The sequence below is a fragment of the Macaca mulatta genome, chromosome 3, assembly GCF_049350105.2.
Source record: "Macaca mulatta isolate MMU2019108-1 chromosome 3, T2T-MMU8v2.0, whole genome shotgun sequence".
In the NCBI taxonomy this organism is placed as follows: domain Eukaryota; kingdom Metazoa; phylum Chordata; class Mammalia; order Primates; family Cercopithecidae; genus Macaca; species Macaca mulatta.
This window is the reverse complement of record NC_133408.1, coordinates 177,101,874-177,123,638: the sequence shown is the minus strand read 5'-3', so window position 1 is coordinate 177,123,638 and position 21,765 is coordinate 177,101,874. Positions and strand designations below refer to the sequence as shown.

The window sequence follows — 21,765 nt, the reverse complement described above, 5'->3', positions numbered from 1 at the left end:
CTCTTGAAGGTTAAAGCTTGTACATTTGATGGAAGTGTGTCTTTCATACCAGAGCATGGTTTTTTGTGATATCAGCACTTTCTGTCTCCTCTTAGGAAATAACTGCCCCTCATATTTGGTGGGGTCGTCAGGAAGGCTTCTTTTTATTCTGCGCTGTGCCATTAAATGTTCTCAGAGGAGCGTACCATGGGGACCCTATGGTGAGGAGTGCAGCACTGCCTACTTCAAGCCCTAGCTCTGTTCCTTATGAACCTGGTCTAATGACTGGATCTTTCTAAAACTCAGTTTCCCCATTTGTAAAATGGGGACTAACAGTCATCCCCTAATGGAGCTATGGTAAACTTAGCTGAGATACAAGCATATAAAAACATTTAGTGTTATGCCTAGAGCCAAAGAGAATAACCACCACCATCAATAACAACAAAATGCAGTTAATGTTAGCTATGATAGTTGAGAGCTTTGTTGTAGTTAGACGACATTCATTTTAGGCACCAGATGCCTAAAGGACGTGACCTCGGGAGCTAGCAAAGGTTGGAGGTAGGGCTAGTCATATTAGCGATGAACAGTATTCTGGCTGTGAATACGATGTGCCCATGGAGACATAGCATGGGTCCATAGAGGAAGTATGTAGGAATGCTCAGTGCAATTTTTCATTAAACCCCACGGGTAATGAATGTTTTCTTTGCTATCGGTACTTAATAAAACACTCTTTAGAGTGTTCAGTTGCTTCAATTACTCCAAAGCTCATCAAGTCTTACCTGGAACTGATTCTCACAATGAGTCTAACCCCAGCTTGGTGCTATTAACCAGGCCAAAAGCCATGTAATTTCTCCGAATCCCTGACTGTATTATAGATCTTGCTCCATTTCTTTGCTTGCAAGCTGAATTTTGGAAAAGAAACCAAAACAGAGTTACTTTTTTTGAAATTCCTGGCAGGAAACCCTAACCCCTGCAGAGAGGTGGTGCCAAGAGCAAAGGGAGTTGACAGAGTTGGATGCTTCCTGCTATTTTGGGCAGGAAGGCAGGAAATAGTCCTGCTTTACAATAATTATAGGCAACAGAGCTAGGAATAAAGTAGAGCCTCTATGGAAACAATCTGTCCTCAATACGGTGTGCTGAGCCACCAAGACTGTGCACAGAATTTTGACCAGATCTCGCTGTGTCTCAGTGACCAGCCACCCAGTGCCCATGCATTTTTTAACATGAATTATAAGAGGTCTATAACACTTCAGTTATTTTTATGTTAAAGCCTGTGGAAGGATTAGAAAATTTGAAAAAAATCATAAATTTCCACATTAGAGAAGCTACTATATTAAATAGCTTGGAGTCATTTTTCTGTTTTTTATATCTATCTATCTATCTATCTATCTATCTATCTATCTATCTATCTATATATTTTTTTGAGATGGAGTCTCACTCTGTTGCCCAGGCTGGAGTGCAGTGGCACGATCTCTGTTCACTGCAAGCTCCGCCTCCCAGGTTCACACCATTCTCCTGCCTCAGCCTCCCGAGTAGCTGGGACTACAGGCGCCCGCCACAAAGCCCAGCTAATTTTTCGTATTTTTAGTAGAAACAGGGTTTCACCATGTTAGCCAGGATGGTCTCGATCTCCTGACCTCGTGATCTGCCCGCCTTAGCCTCCCAAAGTGCTGGGATTACAGGCGTGAGCCACCGCGCCTGGCCTCTGTTTAATATTTAATCAGAAACTCAGTAAACTTTTGGACAGTTTCAGGTCAATATTTGGCTAAGTTAAAAGAAAAAGAAAATCTAAAGCATATTTACTGAACTAATGAATACAGAGTTGAGGATTAGTTCAATCAAAATTTAATCAAAATTTGGATTAACACAAACCTCAGGACTGTCAAAAATTCAAGATTAGAAACAATGATATTTTTATACTTAAGAATCCTTACAGGCTCTTAAAGTTGCGTGTGGATCTATGTTTTATCAATTCTTGCTCCTTAATCCTTGACCCAGGTACTTTATGTTGGAACTCAGTAGGAAAGCTTCTGGTCCCTGTTCTTGCAGAGTGAGCTATTTCTGACACGTGAACAATTAGAGATAGACGTGGAGCAAGCTCGTGACAGGGTTTGTGGGTGCAGACAGTAAACAACGCCTGTAAACATTCCCCATTCCTGCCCACCATGGGAAAGCTTCTAGCCCCTTAGATATCCTCTTGATCTAAATATCAGCTCTTCTGGATATCTTCTATTTGCACCTCCAGCTCTACTCTCCTACCACCTTTTTTCTGCTCTATCAGGAGGCTGACCTTCATGGAAAAAATCAATAGATTCATTTGCCATCTGGCTTCTGCTTTGCCTTGGCCAATGGAGGAACTGTTGGGAATTCAATGTGTTGGATAAGAATGCGCCTGGGCTATTTATTTCTCTCCCTCACTGCCTGCTTTTTTGTTGTTGTTGTGTGTATTTAGAGGTTGTTCCTCAGGCTGCTTTCTCCTTCTCTCTGTAGATTCTGACAATGACCCCTTCTAGTTTCCACCTCAGATCTAAAGGTGGTAAATCTTTTTTTTTGTTGCTCATCTAAGTATGTTCCAACAGTCTCTCCTTGGTGTTCCTTAACTCAGCTCATGCAATTTTAAATAATGCATTCATGAAATTAGCCTCAATGCATCCACTTGAGTATGCCATCTGCCTCTTGCTGGGACTCTTCTTCCAGTGCTGCTATGTAAAACTTCTATTCTATTTAGACAGGTTTACTCACAGTGTCTTAGATATCCATGGTGGCTTCCCCACCTCCACATATGTAATGGCCTATGCCCCTTTATCCCACAGACTATACCCAAACCAAATTTAACTATGCTTATGTGAGCAAAATGATGGTACAGATTTTTTGGAAAAAAATGATCATGTACAATTTTATAACATGTCTTATTTTTAAAAGTATTTTCGTCAACATTATTTTGTCTGTCCATATCTTATGCAAGCTTCTTTGGGCAAAGTCTGTTTCTTTCCATTTTATGAATTTCTCTGTGGCATCAAGCTCTTTGCCATGCACACTGGAAAATGTATTTGCTGATTTAAATTAGCTCTGATTTGGAATACTTTTTGAATCTTTTGTGCATTCAAGTAAGCATAAAATAGCTCAACTTTCCACACTATAACAAACTTCCCAGACAACTACAAGCATAACCTACATCTATATAGGACTTCTTAGGCCATCCAATCTGCTTCAATTTGGGGGGTTTGGTAGAGAGCCAGGAATGTTAGGATCAGCTCCGATCCTCAGAAAAATAATGGAGCCTCTGTGTTTCACTAGTGTGCAATTATGGCCTAAGTGGTGTGGTGCCTGGTATTGCTAAGCCAGAAATTGTACAGAGTCCCCTCTGTTTCAATAAGCTTCAACTTATGCAGTGTGAAATCAGAGTTCTACTCTCCACCCCCTGCCACCACAGAAATCCCCAAACAATTGGCCGCAATATAAATAGGGTGAGGGTTTTATTTTTAATCACTAGTTTTTTAATAGAACCTAGAAGAGAATACTCATTGGAAAGGCAGATAATATCAAAGTGATCTCCTGGCATCTGGCAATTGGTAGAGATGTGAGCTCCAAAACCAAGTTGTCTCTACTCTTTCTCCTGTCTTCACTCTAGTTCCCCATTCCCTTAACTCTCTTCTTCCTTTGTCAACCTTTCTATTTATACATTAGTATTTTAACATGTCTACTTGAATTTTTCTTGGTTTTGGAATTTCCCCAGGAGTATGGTATTTTAATCTTTTACCTCTCACAGTTTTTCTTGATTGCTTACTGAAATATTTATTATCATGATTCTTACAAATGATGATAATGGCAATATGGTTTACAGCTTATCAGATAATTTCACAGACGTTTATCTCACTTGCTATAATTCTATCTGAAATGGAGAGGACAGATTCTTTTAATACTTATACTTAAAGAGAGGGAGATTCAGCAAGATCTGATGATTTGCTTTGGAATTTTCATTAAGTAAGTGAGAAAGAACTCTGAGATCAGAGGAATGAGATTTCCAATTAAACTCTACTGCCTCTCCGTGGCATCATGCTACCTGGGCTTTTGAATCTTGTTCACTAATCACTCAAGGTACTAGTGACCCTTCAAGTGACCTTTCTTTTCTGCTTCTTTTCAAGCAGAAGAGGTGGGAGCAGGGGCTGAGGCAGCTGACAGTTCTCTAGCTAGGTTCAAGTTTCTTCATCAGTTTGCTCCACAGCTTTCTGCAGGGCAGAGCTCCATTTAACACTGGTGAAGTGGAAAAAATTAGTATATGAAGTACTGGCCAATACGAATATAATGTGAGCCACAGGCATAATGTTAATTTTTTATAACCACGTAAAAAAGGAAAAATAAACAGATGAAGTTAATTCTAATAACATATTTTATTTAATCCAATATATACAAATATTATTTTAATGTCTAAATTAATACAAACTTGTGAATGATATAGTTTATATTCATTTTTTTATACTGCTTTTGAAATTCAGTGTGTATTTTACACTTACACCATGTCTCCATTCGGACTAGCCACGTTTTAAGTATTCACCAGTCACATGAGACTAATGCCTATTTGATTTAAAAATGAGGCTCTAGAACAGAAGAGAAATTGCATCTTGGCCAGGCAGCAATTGGTAAGGCGCTCCTAGCTCACATCCCAGTCCTCGATATTTCAGTAGAGCTACGATGGTGTCTGCTTTGAGAATATCAGGCAGATAATCAAAATATTCATATGAAAGTCCAAGCAATAAAAAAGAACATTTTGAATAATATCTACTATACTTTAAGCTCCACAAAAGTCAGGACTGAGCCTGTGTTACTCATTGTTCTATGTGTAATGACTGATTGAATGAATAAGTATATTTGAGATATTTTCACATTCTTTTTTTGTTCACAGAGTCTCTAAAATCTGATGTATATTTCACACTTATAGTACATTTCCAGTCTGACTACTTACATTTCGTGGGATTAATAGCCACAAGTGGCTAGTGACTACTGTGTTAGACAGGAGAGATCTAGATTGTTGGGATACAAGACTGACTCTGTCATCAACATCAATCACCAGATGGGTGACCCAGGGCAAGTTATTTTATTTCTCTTTTATTGTTTGCCAAATTCTCTGAAGGCATGAGTTCCAACTTAAAGTTCTGTGAGTCACTTTATATAAAAAAAAGTAAAACAAAACAAAACAGCAGTGATATCTGATGCCCATACCTAATCCCAGACCCACTTAAAACAGCCATCTTTATTACTATTTCAAATAATTTGGCTAATGGAAATGGTATACATCTTTATTTGCCTTCCACATATTCCTCCAAATGTACAAATACACATGCCACAAGAATACATAGCTAGAAGCACTGAGAGGAGCTCAAGACACGACATAACTGGGCTTTTCAGTAACTGCAACTTGGCCTGTTTTCTGGTAGCTGAGGTGGATGGCAGAGAAACTTGCTAACAAGCCAGACTCTCTTGGTAGGGCATGAGATGGCCTGGTAGGGAGTGGGTGATTCTAATTTGGCTTCTGACTAGATACTTGACTGCCAAGCAAAGCAGACAGAGTCTAAATTTAAAAAGGAAACTTAAATGTCAGGACCAAGGCTATTGTCCATCGTGATACAAATTGTGCTCTGCACAAGGCTGCCCAAGCCAGAGAGAGAGTTGGGAGATCTTCTCTGTATGATACCCAGTGTACTCCTCCGCGGGCTTGTGTTCACCTGGAGGAAGAGGTGCCTTCTGAAATTTTGTTCAAGGGCACTTCATGGGCCATCACCAGCCCTACTAAGGACCTAAGCAGACTGTATTCAACATCTGAGCTATGGCTAGAAGGAAGAACTCCCCGTCCAGCTAAGCCACAAAAAATACAACAATAATAAAAAGAAATCAGTTTGCAACTAAGGTCTAAAATATGGACGCTTTTATATATCTAAATTTTTGCCTGAATGAGTATTATTCCTTTCTAGGAAGTAAAATAAAAGGGGGAAACGATGGTGAAACTCTGCAAATACATGTATAAGAACAAACTGAAGATATAATTGTAATTCTCCATTAACATTTTTTGCTTGCGTGATATATCAAAACTTTTTTTCCTTCAATTTTAAATCATTCTGTTTAAAAAGGGAGGTCATAGCACAGAGAGTCTTTAGGGCAGTGGAACGTCTCTGTATGATGCTATAATGGTGGATACATTCTACATTTGTCCAAATCCATAGAATGTACGACACCAAGAATGAACCCTCATGTAAATGCAGACTTTGGGTGATGATGTGTCAAGGAAAGTTCATTAATTATAACATATGTACCACTCTGGTGGGAGATGCTGATCATGGGGGAGGTTACGCATGTGCGGGGGCAGGGAGTATACAGGAAATCTCTATTTCCCACTCTGTTTTGCAGTGAACCTAAAACTGTGCTAGAAATAAAGTCTATTTTTAAAAAACGTAAAGTCAGGACATGAGTTTGCCATCTTTATGATGCTGAGTATGGTAGAATCATCCACAGCTTCACATTCGAAGATAAAATATTTCTGTCATCCTCAGCACCCTGCACAAGTAACTCCACTCTAATTACTAGCATTTCAAGTATGCTAGCCCAGAAACTTTATCAATCATATGAGGAATAACTTCTAAAGGTATTTAGGAGTGTTCGCTTTTTAAATTCGTCCTCAGTATAGTTATACTGCCTGGGAGGTGGAAGGATGGCTGCCCCCTCTGCACACACACTAGCTTCAATCACCTGTGTCTCATCCCATCAGTCAGGAAGTAGGAGCGAGTCAGGAAGTAGGAGCTAGTTCCACTCCATCTGTTTATGGATTCTACCTTTTCTCTTTCGTCTCTCACCTTTACCATTGAGCAGTTTTAGGTCTAAGCCAATTCAGCTGTTCAGCTCCATCACAAGACCCAGTTTATGTTAACCCATTTAGAAGACCAGGAGTGGTTCGAGGAGAGGAAAGCCTTATGGCTTGTTACATTTTGAGAAGAATGCAAAATGGTAAGTGTCATGAGATGGCAACTATGTAAAAAAGAATGAATATGCATGTGGGTAAAGGATAGAAGGTAATTAGAAATTAAAACAATTTTGGTAGGGTGTTAAGAATAAAGATTCAGTTATTTTCTTTTTCAAGTTTTTAAAATATTGTGTTATTCCACATTTTGATTACTTTTTTTCCTTTTGGAAAATGACCCCACCAACATGCCAAAACTCACCCACCCACTTGACTCTAAATGGAATACAGTCAGCCCTCCCTGACTGTGGGTTCCACATGTGTGGATTCAGCCAGCCCTGAATTGAAAATATTCAGGAGAGAAAAATAGATGGTTGCATCTGTACTGAACATGTACAGACTTTTGTTCTTGTCATTATTCCCTAAACAATACAGTATAGCAGCCATTTACATAGGATTCACATTGTTTTAGGCATTTGTATTAGTCTGTTCTCATGCTGCTAATAAAGACTTACCTGATACTGGGTAATTTATAAAGGAAAGAGGTTTAATGGACTCACAGTTCCACATGGCTGGGGAGGCCTCAAAATTATGGCAGAAGATTAAAGAAGAGCAAAGGGACACCTTACATGATGGCAGGCAAGAGGGCATATGCAGGGGAACTCTCCTTTTCAAACTATCAGATCTTGTGAGACTTATTCACTACCATGAGAACAGCACAGGAAAAACCCGCCCCCATGATTCACTTACCTCCCACCAGGTCCCTCCCATGACATGGAAATTACTGCAATTCAAGGTGAGATTTGTGTGGGGACACAGAGCCAAATCACATCAGTATTATAAATAATCTAGAAATGATTAAAGTATGCAGACGATGTGTGTAGGTTATATGCAAATACTATACTGGTTTATATCAGGGACTTGAACATTCACAGATTTTGGTTTCCACAGGGGTCCTGGAACCAATCCCCCACCAATAACAAGGGATGGCCATGTTTTACATGAGTAGCAATGAACATAAAGTAATAAAGTAGCAAAATTCATGTGCACTTTTGTTGGTTCAGAGCAGTCAAAGACTGATGGTTTCTCACACTTTATCAGAATCCTAGTTTTATTCTGCAGACACAAGGGAACACAGAGACTAAATGCCATTGGGTTACTAGAGGGGGATGCCAAAGAATCTAATTCCAATAAGGGTGAGTGGTTGAAACCCTGGCCAAGTTACATCTACTTCTCAAGTATGTCGAAAGAACCTGCAGTCATTCTAATTGCACTGCCTCTGGCTAGAAATTTATGTTTCAACAATTCAGATGGGACACTCAATTCAGAGTATGGCATTTTCATAGTATATGAAGGAGAAGTAAAGTAAGACAATTTCCCTCAACTTACTTCAGTAGGAACTTTGAAAAAATGGAGTCAGCACTTATGTCAGAGGACATAAATGTTCCCTCAGGCTCACTCGGGTACTCTGAGTGTCTGACTAGATCTGGGATGCCGTTGGGGATGTCAACTGGCACTTGATACTCAAGTCAAAACTGGTGGTCAAGGACAATGAGAGACCTGTAGGCAGTGGTCACTAAAGCTGTAGATGCCCAGCCTGTGAGTTACAGGTGCCCAGCTGCCTTCATGTGAGCAAATAGTGATTTGATGAAGATGTGAGCCTTGCTCTACATTTAATTTTCAACTTTCATAAAGACTGTTGGATATTTAATAATAATCATGTTGCTTTGATACAACTAGACTGAGGCACAGTTTCAGTCAAATTATTTTGTGAAATGAAAATGACTGTAGTGCCATTTTTCTGAAAATAAACATATACTATAAAATATAGTATTTATAAAATGTAGAAATTTTTGAAAAGTAATTTTTAAATGCCCCACATTCCACAGATAATTTCTTTCAAAAAATGCTCGTATTGCATATGTGTGTGTGTGAATGTGTGTGTATACGTATGTACTTTTTTTAAACAAAATGGGTTTGTAGTATACAGACAGAATCAACAACTTCTCATGGGAATAAATATATATCACAATTTTTGTGCATAACTATAAGTCACATTTTATAGATGTATTTAATGAATCCCATTTTGGTTATTGACAATTTTTCGCCATTCAACTTCAACCATTTTGAAACCATAGTTCAAACTTTTATAAAACCAGTTTGAATATTGCTTAAAAAATACCTTTAAAATGTTCCACATTGTGTGATGAAGAGAAATGTTTGATGTGGGGGAAAAACACTTATTTCAAGTAAAAATATGTTATTTTTTATTTTTCTTTTAATTGGAAGAGAATAGGAAAGGGGAACATAATGCTATGTTTTGCTGAAACATTTTAAGTCAGCCCTGAAAATGAAATGTGGTTTTGAGGGAAGTCAAAAGTCCTTGAATGTCATCTTCTGGCCACCCCAGCTCACCTCCAAATTCTTCAAGTTGGTTTTGAGTCAGTCGCTTGTCCTATGTATTTATTTCTTGCACTATAAGAAGAGATAATAATTTGTCTACTCTACTTTGTTATAATAAGGTCCAGGTGATATAATAAATGTGGTAATACATTGTACACTCTAAAGCATTACTTACATATTATTACTATAACCATTATTTATTTATAATTCCATATGATCAGATAACTGGAGGAATCTGATGAACCTACTACTATTGATATTTTCTTGCAAATGTGTTTGTAGGAAATGGATTATATTTTTTTACAGATAAAGCAAGCTCATTTTCAAGTTAACCAGAAGTACCCATTAAAATCTCAATCACAGGTTAAACCTTGTTTCCTATTTAGAACACCATTTGTTTTTATTGCCATATGATATGGTTTGGCTGTGTCCCCACCCAAATCTCATCTTGAATTCCCACATGTTGTGGGAGGGACGTGGTGGGAAGTAATTGAATCACGGGGGCAGGTCTTTCCCATGGTGTTCTCATGATAGTGAATAAGCCTCACGAGATCTGGCAGTTTTAAAAGGGGGAGTTTCTCTGCAGAAGCTCTCTCTTTTTGGCGGCTGCCATCCATATAAGATGTGACTTGCTCCTCCTTGCCTTCCACCATGATGGTGAGGCTTCCCCAGCCATGCGGAACTATAAGTCCAATTAAACTTCTTTGTTTTGTAAATTGCTTGGTCTACAGTATGTCTTTATCAACAGCATGAAAATGGACGAATACACCATATAACAAATTACTATAAATGTAATGACTTAAAACAATTCCTATTGATTAACTCACAGTTACGTAAATCAGAAGTTCAGGTATGATGTGATTGAGTTCTCTGCTAAGGGTCTTGAAACTGAAATCAAGATGGTGGTTGAACTGTGCTTCTTTCTGGAAATTTTGGGGAAGAGCAAACTTACAAGCTGATTCAGATCATCAACCATATTTAGTCTGTTGCAGTTGCAGGAATGAGGTCCCTCTTTCCTTGCTGTCAGCTGTGGGCCACTTAGCTCATAGAGACCATCCTGGCCATATGATCCCTCCATCTCAAAGCCAGCAGAATTTCCTTGGGCCAGCTCCCTCTCACACTTGAAATTTCTGACTTTCTCTGTCTCTGACGACAAGACCCAGACTTAATGGCCTTATGTAATTAGGTCAGGGCCACCTAGATAATATCCCTATTTTAAGGTTCACTGATTTGGAACCTTAGTGTCATCTGTGAAATCCCTTTACAGCAACACTTGGATTCATGGCTGCTTGATCAATAAGAGAAGTCGTGTGTTCTTAGGAGTATCTTTGAATTCTGCCTAACACATACCTGAAATCCAAAGCTGTCTTCCAATGATTCACAGGACTGCTCTTTCCCTTTGATAAAAAAAGAAACCCTCCAGTGTAAAAGTCATTTGAAAGATAAAGTGCTAGGGTGCTTCGAGATCACATTTCAATACCAAGGCTCTAATTTCATGACAATAGCTATGTTCCTTTCTTTCATTGATCCTAAGAGAATATGTTTAGAAGTCAAACACACCAAGTTCGAATCTTGCTTTTACCACTTCTCCTGAGTTGAGTGACATGCTGAACCTGTTTGATTCTCTTTGCCATCTGTAAATGGTAATAATTCTACCTACTTTGCAAGGTGATTGTGACTATTAAAGAAGAATATGTGTGTATATAAACACATCTTACTATAGTACCGGCATGTAAGTGCAAAATAAATAGTAATCTTAACATTGTTTCAGTGGGGAGGTTTATATTATTATCCAGTGTGGAGGCTTTCATTATTGTCTGATTTGAAGTATTTTCTTCTCTTGGCATTTTAAAATTAAGTCCACCATCCAGCAGAAGGTATGATTCTGCCCTTTTTGTACTTTTACTGAAAGTCTTTTCCCATAATAATATCATTATTAATGAATACATTATGTATAACTTCAGTTTTCTTGAGGAATAATAGGTCTAAAGTTTTCAAACTTCAAATAAAAGGTTTCTTCCCCCTAAATAAATGTTTATTTCCATCTCTACACTTGATCTTAGCCAAAAGGCTGAGAAGCAATTTTTTTCTTTCCATCTTTATGCAAATATTTATTCTTTGATTTTAAGGTCCCAATGCTAAATTTAAAAAACACATTTAGCTTTAGATAAAATTCAGTAAATACATCTGATGATAAAAATCTGTGCTGTTTTCATTGGAGGCCCTTGGAATGTGGTCAAATATCCTTTAAAGCATAAACAATAATTACAAATTGCATTTAGCATATTAGAAAACTGGGTGGGCAAGGTGTGTTTCATGTCTGCTGATAACCAAGGGACAAAATTAAGGTGAAGACCAGGCAGAGCTCCTGAGTTACTCCCATTATTTTAGCAAATGTTGGGCCAAGAAAATGAGGCAGTATAACCAATTCATAACTTTGTTGCATCACAAAATTTTTGAAAGCCAATATATCCAAACAATTAACTCATCTGGGCAAATTATTTGGGGCAACAGCTTGTTTATTAAGCAATTCATTTATTAAGACTCACTTTAAGACCTTCACCTCACTGAACTATTATAGTATGAACTTCGCTGAATCCTAATCAATTCCCTGCTTTGAAAGATTCAATTTATACCACTTGAGACCTGACCCCAAAGCCCTGGAAATATCTTCTTTTACTTATTCCTTCTGAGACACTAAGATGTAGTCAAGGTTATCCTCTTTGCTGCTGCTGTAGGTTTAATAAAATTAGCTTTGCTTAGTCAATAGATGTTTTTGGTTGGTTTTCTAGGGGAACTCAACTGTTGAAAGTAATTATCATATATATCTTTTATAGTCTGGAAAAAACATTATTAAAGAAGATAAGTCATCTAATAGCACCCCCCCCACACACACACACACCCTGGCTTCAGAATGAACTGTACTATAGACATTTTGGAGTACAATGGAAGCCCTTTTTTTTCTTTATTCTTTCTTGACACAATATCAGATCTTTTTATTGTCATCAAGTAATCAGTGAGAGAGTTCAAACTGAGGTGAGATCATCATGTATTTTTAAGACTTTTAATTATATGGAATATTTTGTCATATTGAATATAGGCATTATCACATGTTCATGAAAACCTTCAAGTTTTAGTTTAAGTTCTTTATGAATGAGGGTCATATAGTATATTTTATATGTCCACAGAATCTTGTATATAACAGAACTAAACAACCATTCTGGTTGTTGGATTAGGAGTTTAAGGACCAATTTAAGGTCACTCCCCTTTTAAAAATTATCTGAAAAAAATGCATATTTTGTCTTATTTATTTCACATCCTGGGTGACCCTAAGCAGAAAAGAACTCCATGTCATACCAACAATAGCCAACAAGCTTTAAATATACATAGTGATCAGGTTTGGGCCACTTAAATTACTTTTTACAAGTCCTCTGGAAATAGAAGTTATTTGAAAGAAACAGTATAAGTGGAGGTGACAGAGAATTGTTCATAAATTGTGCATGTGAAATGCCAAAGGAAGCAGCAGAAACATTTTTACTAACCAAACAGCAAATATCACATCATTTGGGGGAGCAAGCCTCGTTCATTCAATGTGCTGCTTTGTAAACATAGCACAAAGATTTCAATCTGTAAAATGGGATAGGTGATGATAACTTTCATGAAACACAAATGAGAGTTTTTACATAATAAATAGAATAATTAGGACTCAAATCAAGTTAACTTCTTTTCTGGCTTCGGTATTAACTATCTGTGAGGTTGGGAGTAAGTTATGCAATCTATTAAATCTTCAATTTTATAGTCTATTAACTGCAAATTAACAATGCCTGCCATATTTATCTCACAGTGATTTTGCAGAATTGAGCAAGATAGAATCATACCATTTAGGGGCTGAACAGTAGTTAAGGCTTATTTAGTCCAACTAAGTATGGAAACACGCTTTGAAGAAGAAAGTTTAGTACCATATATATGGTAACTTCTGATTTTTAACTCATTCTGAAACTATTCTTCCAAATATTTGTGTATATTTCCCAATCGAGGTGCTTATCTCTACATTTGCATCACTCAGCCTGGTACCTGGTATTTATTATGCATTCACACTATAAATTTTTTCAGTCTAAATGAATAATTAAGTAAAAAAGAAATTATTTATCTTCGATGGATAGACTGGCTCACTTTTCTCCTGTTTTACTCTTATATGTGTTAATTTGGTTTACATATTCATAAGTTGGATATGATGTTCTTATTCTACCCCTCTCGGGTATTATGATAATTGAGGTGAAAATAGGAATTGATCATAAGAAGAATCTCTTGCTGGAAGATTGTAACATAAGTTGCTGTCGAGATTTTCTAAAAGTGTAATGAAACAGTAGGCCAGAGGGAGCAAGGAACCATGAAGAGTGGGCTTTGTTTAGAGAGCTAAGGGTTCATGCCTTTATGTACTAATTTTTTCAACTCACAAACCTTGCAGGTATAGTCTTATAAAAGGTATTGCAATACTTTCCCATATTGCTGATTACATAATGCCTTACAAATATACCTCAATGACTTTATCTATCTTAATATCAATATTGTGAAGTCTGTGGGTGCTTCTATTAGGGTAAACTGAGTTATTGAGAGTTATTTGACTCTACCCTAAATGACTCTAAACTAGGTGCATATGAGTTTTAAAAATAATTTCCCCATGTTTTCCTTTACTGTTTTTGGATACCAATATACTTGGCTGTAGCATTTATTTTCCTTCCTTCTATTTCCTACAGACTTGAAAACTAGATGACTAAGATTGTAGAACATACATAAAATTCAAAAGATAATGATTGGTATTCTAAGAGTATCAGCCACATGCTATTGTTTCATTGGGTTTGGCTGATCAGTCTTTTAAAATTCATTCACTTATTCACTATTTGCCACGTGCCTAGCCACTTTACTGGAGACAGGGGTAGGAAGATTATATATGACATGTATTTCTAGATACATGAAGTTGCTGGATTTACACTCTAATTAAAAAAAGATGTTACTTTATGGTCTAAAGGAAATACTGTGATCTAGGTTAGCAACTACTTTATTTTTATTTTTGAGATGGAGTCTCACTCTGTTGCCCAGGCTGGAGTGCACTGGTGCCATCTCAGTTCACTGCAACCTCCACCTCCTGGGTTCAAGTGATTCTCCTGCCTCAGCCTCTTGAGAAGCTGGGACTACAGGCACACACCACCATGTCTGTCTAAATTTTGTATTTTTAGTAGAGACGGGGTTTCACCATGTTGGTCAGGCTGGTCTCGAGCTCCTGACCTCAAGTGATCCACCCACCTTGGCCTCTCAAAGTGCTGGGATTACAGGCGTGGTCTACTGCGCCTGACCTAGGTTAGCAACTACTTTAAATTCAGTTAAAATTTGCAACTGCAAGGGGTAATAGTCTCTAATCTATTTGAGTGTTAGTTCCTGCTTCATAGGCACGTCAGGTACATTATATTATAATCAGAGTTAATTCTGTGTCCTATTATCTATGTATGAGTTGCTAGGAATTCAACCTCATTTCTCACTGAGAAAAATTAAATGAAATTTAGTGTATAGAATCCAGCTCATTATAAGGAAGAACTTTCTAACAATTTGAGCTTCTCAAAAATGGAACGTACTGATTTGCTCATTAGCTTTGCTTTTTTATGTATACTTGCCATCTCTCTCTCTCTCTCTCTCTCCATATATATATATAAAACTTGTAGTCAAGTAATACCTTCAGTGTATCTTATGAACCAATGTGAAACAAGTTACCTTCTAATATTTATTTCAGTTGTTGATTTAAATGTATTCAAATGCAGGATTTTAAGTTATTCTTAGATGTTAATTTATTTCAAGTCAGTATTTACTTCATTGAGAATATAGTTAATATTGATTCTCTCACCAATGTAATTCCACATTTATTCCAATTTTATGTGCCTGCTTGAACTAGAATCCTTTTGATGGTTTTTATTCTAATTATTAAGTCTTTACAGAACAGGTGAAGGAGGGAATCTTCTATCAGTTTCTTGTAGACACCTCTCCAAGTTGACTTCTCCAGAATGTAGTCATCTAACAGTGCATGTACCTCATAATATTATTGTCTAACCAAAACACCACTATCTCAATGGTATATTTTCAGAGAATTTGTCAAATAATTTCCTGAAACCAAGATACTCTATGGCAATAAAATCAGTATTATTAACCACTTTCTCACAGAACTAAATGAGGTTTATTTGTCAGGACCAAACCATTTTGATCTTTTAGTTACTCTTTGATAAATTTCCATGGAAGTTTTGCCTTTAGGCTAATTATTTCTGAGAAAGAGATAGGTCAGTGAGTGGGAGCATTTGATGCTTCCAAGGAAAGAAAGTTAAAAGAAAAGAAAAGACCTCTCTTTTGACATGGTGATTGTGCAGAACTTCAGAAGACCAGGAAGGGTCTTTCTGAAGGGTCGGGAAGCAATCGATTCTTACATACCATTATAAAATCTCATGCTCATTTTCACATTCATTTATCAACACTGCGTGCATTGAATCATTAGGTAGAAGGAGATGGAGTAGGACTATGTGTATGAGGAAGGAGGACGGTGAAAATGAGGTCCAAATGACCATGTTAGAAGGAAAGAAAAGTGGACTTTTAGAGGACACATTGAGTGATCAGAATCATCGTCCCTGATTTTAGCATTTCTAATTTCTAATAAGTCACATTTCTTTCTTTCTTTTGGCATACTTTTTAGTAGCAAACCTTTCACCATTGCGAAAAGTATGACGAATGCGAAGAATGTAGTAGAGTGGATGAGGATGGGTATCCTTATCAAACTATAAGGCCACTTGAAGTTTTAAACTAACCTCATGTAATGTTCTAGTTTTGGAAGATGTCACTGGGTCTCTAATGAAATAAGTTTGCCAGGCTTCTAACAAGATTTTTCTCTTTCCCAAAGCAACACTCTGAATAATCAATGAAGCCTTTCCTTGATTTCTTTTCTCGTTCTTTTCTTTTTTTTTCACTTCTTCTTTATTTTTTTAGTCAATGAGCTCAGCCCTAAATGAAAGCTGGAGTTGTATGAACTGAATCGGCTGGAAATAGTAGCTGAAAGGCGTGCAAATCAAAGCTGGCAAGTTCAGCTCTTCCGTTCTTGAAGGAGTAGCTAACTTCAATCCAAATGGCTTCCTGGGCAATTGTTTGATTATTCTACGGTTTTGTTCCTGGTATGGAACCAGGCATTAATAACCTATTTTTTTGCCAGTTAAACCAAGAAAATACACATCTCATCTTTACCTTGCAGTGCCTTAGTACCCATGTGGACACTTCCTAGCAGTGTGGGAACTGTGTGGGAAGGGATTTTACATCATTTGTGGAGTGGAGATAGGAGTGGAGGGGGTAGCCTTCAGGCTCTTTGATATTTCCTGCTCCATTCTAGCCTAGCACACGGCCTAAATTACAGACAGTGAAGAAACTAGGAGCTCTGGAAATCAAATAGCCTCATCCTCATTCACTTTGGTACCTATGCTAAGGGCCAGGAATTCTATTTTTGTGGGAGATACATATGTCTCCATACACACACATACACACCCACATTTTCTGGAGTGGAAATTATTTGCAATTTTGCTTTTGGAAATTATTTGCCTCCAACTAATTTACTTTTAGTTCATCACTAAGTATACTGAAAAAATCCTTGCAAAGAGCGAAAATCTAATCTAAAGATGACTTTTAAATATAGCAAACTTTCTGATTGTTAAATATCATACTGTATTAAATTAATGTGATGCTTTGTGATGTAGCCCTTTTTAATCACATTATCAATTCAATTATTGGTATTTTCTTGTTTTAGTTACATCATTTTTTTTTTCTTTGTGTCTCAAATATTTTTGATGGCCTCCAAAAAGCCTAAGGTGCTGGCTGCTCTATTATGGCTGATGGATAAAGTGGACATGCTGAGGGAGCAAGTTCCTGACTCTCTGTTCTGCCTCTGTGCTACTGCTTGTACACCTACCTCCTCATTTTCTAGTTCAGAATAATAAATTATCAGTCACCTATGTAAAGTTTGTATATGATTATGCTAAAATATTAAAAACTCTCTGGATATATTTTATATACACATTAGCTAAGACACAGGACCCTAATGTCATGGTATGCCTTTCATTCTGTTGAGGTTTTACATAGCTTACACTTTTGTAAGAATACATAGCTTCTCTACAAACAAAAGTGATAGCTCTCTTCTACCACACAGTTAATGTTATGATAGGCGGAACATTAAATACAGACTTTCTGAATGTTGTAATCACTGATATTTTCTCTTCACATGAGCTTCTGAAAGTTTGAAGCCAAATGCAGGGTGAGTCATTATAAATAGATTTGAGTACATAACAGGTAGTTTGTATTTTGACCTTACTGTTTAATTTTATGATTGAGAGCACAGGTGTAGTTTGGTGTTAAGCAGGCCTGAGTTCAAACCCTGTTTCTAACATTTTGTAATCTTAGGCAAGTTACTTAAATTCTGTAACTCACATTTTCCTCACCTGAAAAATTAAAATGATTACTTTCTAAAGTTATTGTGAAAATAAAAGTTAGATATAAAACTCTTAGCACAGGCAAAGTCTTTAATACATATTGATTATTAAATGTTCCTATTCTTATTTCCCTTGGTCTTTATTTTTTTTTTAATTTTAAATTGTTCTACAGTGCATGTATATCTTTAAAAGGTGTCTTAAGCACCTATTTGAAGAATTTGGGCTACAAATAAATTAAATAAGTCAACAAGCAAATAATTACCAAATATTGAATTTTTTTTATCCTTAAAGAAATTGTGGTTTAGAAGAGTTTCTCCAACTTTCATGTGCAGAAATAAGAGTTCACCTGGGGGGTCTTAATCTCATCAAAATGGAAATTCTCGTTCAAAAGTGCTGGAGTAACACTTGAGAGTCTGCATTTCTAACAAGCACCTGGGTGAGGCCCACACTACTGACCCTGCCCTGAAAGTAGCCTTGCACAGGGATTCTGAAGAGAGGTGTGGATATCATCCTCAGAGCTTTATAAAAGACACAGTAACTGATTTTGTTCCTTAACTCCTTGAATCTTAAATGAAAGCAGTGAGATGGTCTCTTATATCTTACTCTTTTATGAGTAAAAGCTTTATTGCTTTAACCAAAATCTGAAAGAATCACATGGGATTCTATTTCTCAGTTTTTTTTTTCTTTTTTTCTGTCCTTTTGAATGATACCAGCCCCCTTAGTTGGCACTTGGTCCCTTGACTCTTGGACAGTCTTTTCCCTTATATTCTATGAGCTCCTGTAGACTTTCATTAGATCATGTGGCATGTTTATTAGGCTGTTCTAACATAACTTGGCTGAATCACACAGGCTATCCAGTAGCCAAGAAATAGTCTCTAGACCAATGTTGTCTTAAATGAATGACTGTTTCTGAGACAGCTATGTGATCTTTTAGCTTCACAATTTCATTAAAACTCCTCTCATTAAGGTTATTAGTGACTTTTTATTGCTAATCCCTATGGAGAACCTCTCTGAAGAATTTGGCCTTGGTCTTCTTTCTTATTTTTTTGAAAATTTCCTTTTTTTTTTTTTGAGACAGTCTTGCTCTGTTGCCCAGGCTGGAGCGCAGTGGCATGATCTCGGCTCACTGCAGCCTCTGCCTCCTGGGTTTAACTGATTCTTGGGCCTCAGCCTTCCAAGTAGCTGGGATTACAGGCACGTGCCACCACACCCAGCTATTTTTTTTTTTTTTTGTATTTTTTGTAGAGACAGGGTTTTGCCATGTTGGCCAGGCTGGTCTTGAGCTCCTGGCCTCAAGTGATCCACCTGCCGCGGCCTCCCAAATTGCTGGGATTTCAGGTGTGAGCCACCACACACAGCCCCAGTTTGCATGGTTTCTGTTTGCTCTCTTTGCTTGTGTCTTCTGGCTGCTACCCCTAATTCCCCTAATTCACTTATATAAGAACTAGAATTCTCGCCTTTTGCTTCCTTCTTCAGTCCTTGCTCTATGTCTTCTTATTCTATGGTGTCCTTGGGCAATATCAAATCCTCCTACTTACTCAAATATATTTTGACAATGCTTTAATTTCTATCTCCAGACTAGAGCTCTCTTCCAGATCCATATCTACCAATTACTTCAACCCAGATGTCCTACTGGCACCTTAAATTAAATATATCCAAACAGATCTTTACTACCTTTCCTTAACTTTACTTGCTTATTTAAGCCATAATTATTCATATTAAAAGTAGAGAGAGTAAAAGAATACAAGCAATTAGATTTTCTAAGAATTAAATCACATTTAACATAAGTCAGATGCTTAGACTATTTTCCTTAGTATAGCTCACAGCATGCATTACTTAGGGAACTGTTTATGAACCCATATTCTATATGTTGACAACTTATCTCTGGATTGAGGATCAGAAATCTGGGAGATATCCTAGATTTCTCCTTTCATCAAATATTCAATTAATTTGATAATCCAATAAGTTTATCTCCTAAAAAAATTAACTTATTTTCTTCTCAGCAACTTTTTTCAAAGTCACAGTTTAAGTTTGTAATGTTTAACCTGTACTATGTCAAGTGGCCCTTTGTCAGACTGCCTGGCTTTAGCCTCATCAACCACCACTCACTCTGCTTATTGCCTGCTGAGTGTTGTTTCAGAAATTCACATCTCATAGTGGCCTTTCTTTGTTCAAAATTCTTCATGGATCCATATTTCTTAAAATACAGCGTCACTAAATTTTTTACATAACCCTTGTATATGACAAGAAAGAAACATAAGCTTAGTCTTTTCTACCTCTATAGTCTATTTCTTATTTCCAATTTTTCTCACGAATGCTCTAGCAATATTTAACTAATTGTTGACTTCTGAAATAGATCACACTTACTCAAATCCACATCTTTTTCTGAAGGTTCTTCCTCTTCTAACTTAATCTGCTAAGTTAGACTAAACTCAAAATTATGCTCCTCTGGAAGCTTTTCTTAAATTCTATGAACATACTTGGGTAATTATTAAATTCCAATTTAAAAGAAAATTTTAATACAGCAGTTTTCTAATTTCAGTGCATCTTAATTTCATCAGGAAACAGTATTGAGTTTGATCAAATATTTTTACTGTAACTGATTAGATGACCATGCAATTTTTCTCCATTATTTCAGTATTGTTTTAAAGTGGTAAAATACATGGACATTCAATTGTTAAATCAACCTTGCATCCTAGAGTAAACATCACTAGTTATGATTTATTAGCTTTAGTTTTGTATTTGTTGGACTTGCTTTAATAACATTTTTAAAAGATTTTATTGTTTATGTTTATTAGGATATTGGTATACAATTTCTTGTAATGTGTTTTCAGGTTTTGGTATCAGGTCAGGTTCATTCATACTGAGTTTTTTCTACTCATGTGAATTTCTCAGTTTGTTTTTAAACTTCAGATTATGATTCTGGATTGGCCTGTTTCTTTATTATTATTATTATTGTTTTGAGATGGAGTCTCACTTTGTCACTTTGCTGGAGTGCAATTATGTGATCTCAACTCACTGCAACCTCTGCCTCCTGGGTTCAAGCAATCAAGCAATTCTCCTGCCTCAGCTTCCCGAGTAGCTGGGATTACAGGTGTGTGCTACCATGCCTGGCTGATTTTTTGTAATTTTAGTAGAGATGGGGTGTCACCATGTTGGCTAGGTTGGTTTCAAGCTCTGACCTCAAGTGATCCACCTGCTTTGGCTTCCCAAAGTGCTGAGATTACAGGTGCAAGCCACCCTGCCCAGCCAAGTTAATCCTTGTATTTTGAAAGTTTGTTGTTTGCAAATCCATTTGATAGTGTTATGTTTTCTGGATCAATATAAACCTTTCTAATTATAAAATAACCTTCTTTATTTCGTTAACTCTATTTTGAAGTCTAAATTGACTAATACTGCTATAGCTACACCATCTTTCTTATGATAACTATTTATGTGAAATAACTTCTTCCATCCTTTCAGATTCAACCTTTTAGAAAATATATATATTTAAAATAGATCTCTTCTAGAAAGCATACAATTGAGTCTTGCTTGTTTATCTAATTTGAAAATCTGGCTTTCTGATTAGTAGTCATTTTTTAAAAAATGAATTTATGCTTAACATTTTAGTTTAGATCATGCAACATGTTGTTGCATCTATCTATCTATCTAGATTTATATTTTTTGGCTGGGAATGGTGGCTTATGCCTGTAATCCAAGCACTTTGGGAGGCTTAGCCAGGAGGATCACTTGAACCCAGGAGTTTGAGACCAGCTTCAGCAGCATAGTGGTACCTTGTCTATATGAAAAATAGAAAAATTAGCCAAGTATGGTGACATGTGCCTGTAGTCCCAGCTACTTGAGAGGCTGAGGTGGGAGGATTGTTTGAACCTGAGAGGTTAAGGCTGCAGTGAGCCATGATCATGCCACTGCACTCCATCCTGGGTGGCA

General features: G+C 36.9%; 1 protein-coding gene and 1 non-coding gene across 4 annotated transcripts in view; one reads left to right on the top strand and one right to left on the bottom strand.

Moving 5' to 3' along the window:
- The window catches only part of PTN (pleiotrophin), a 110,689-nt gene that overhangs the window by 45,272 nt on the left and 43,652 nt on the right, over window positions 1-21,765 (top strand).
- On the bottom strand, window positions 12,311-12,388 carry LOC114677221 (small nucleolar RNA SNORD81). Its single transcript, XR_003728512.1, has one exon. It is a non-coding gene; the product is annotated as a small nucleolar RNA SNORD81 (small nucleolar RNA).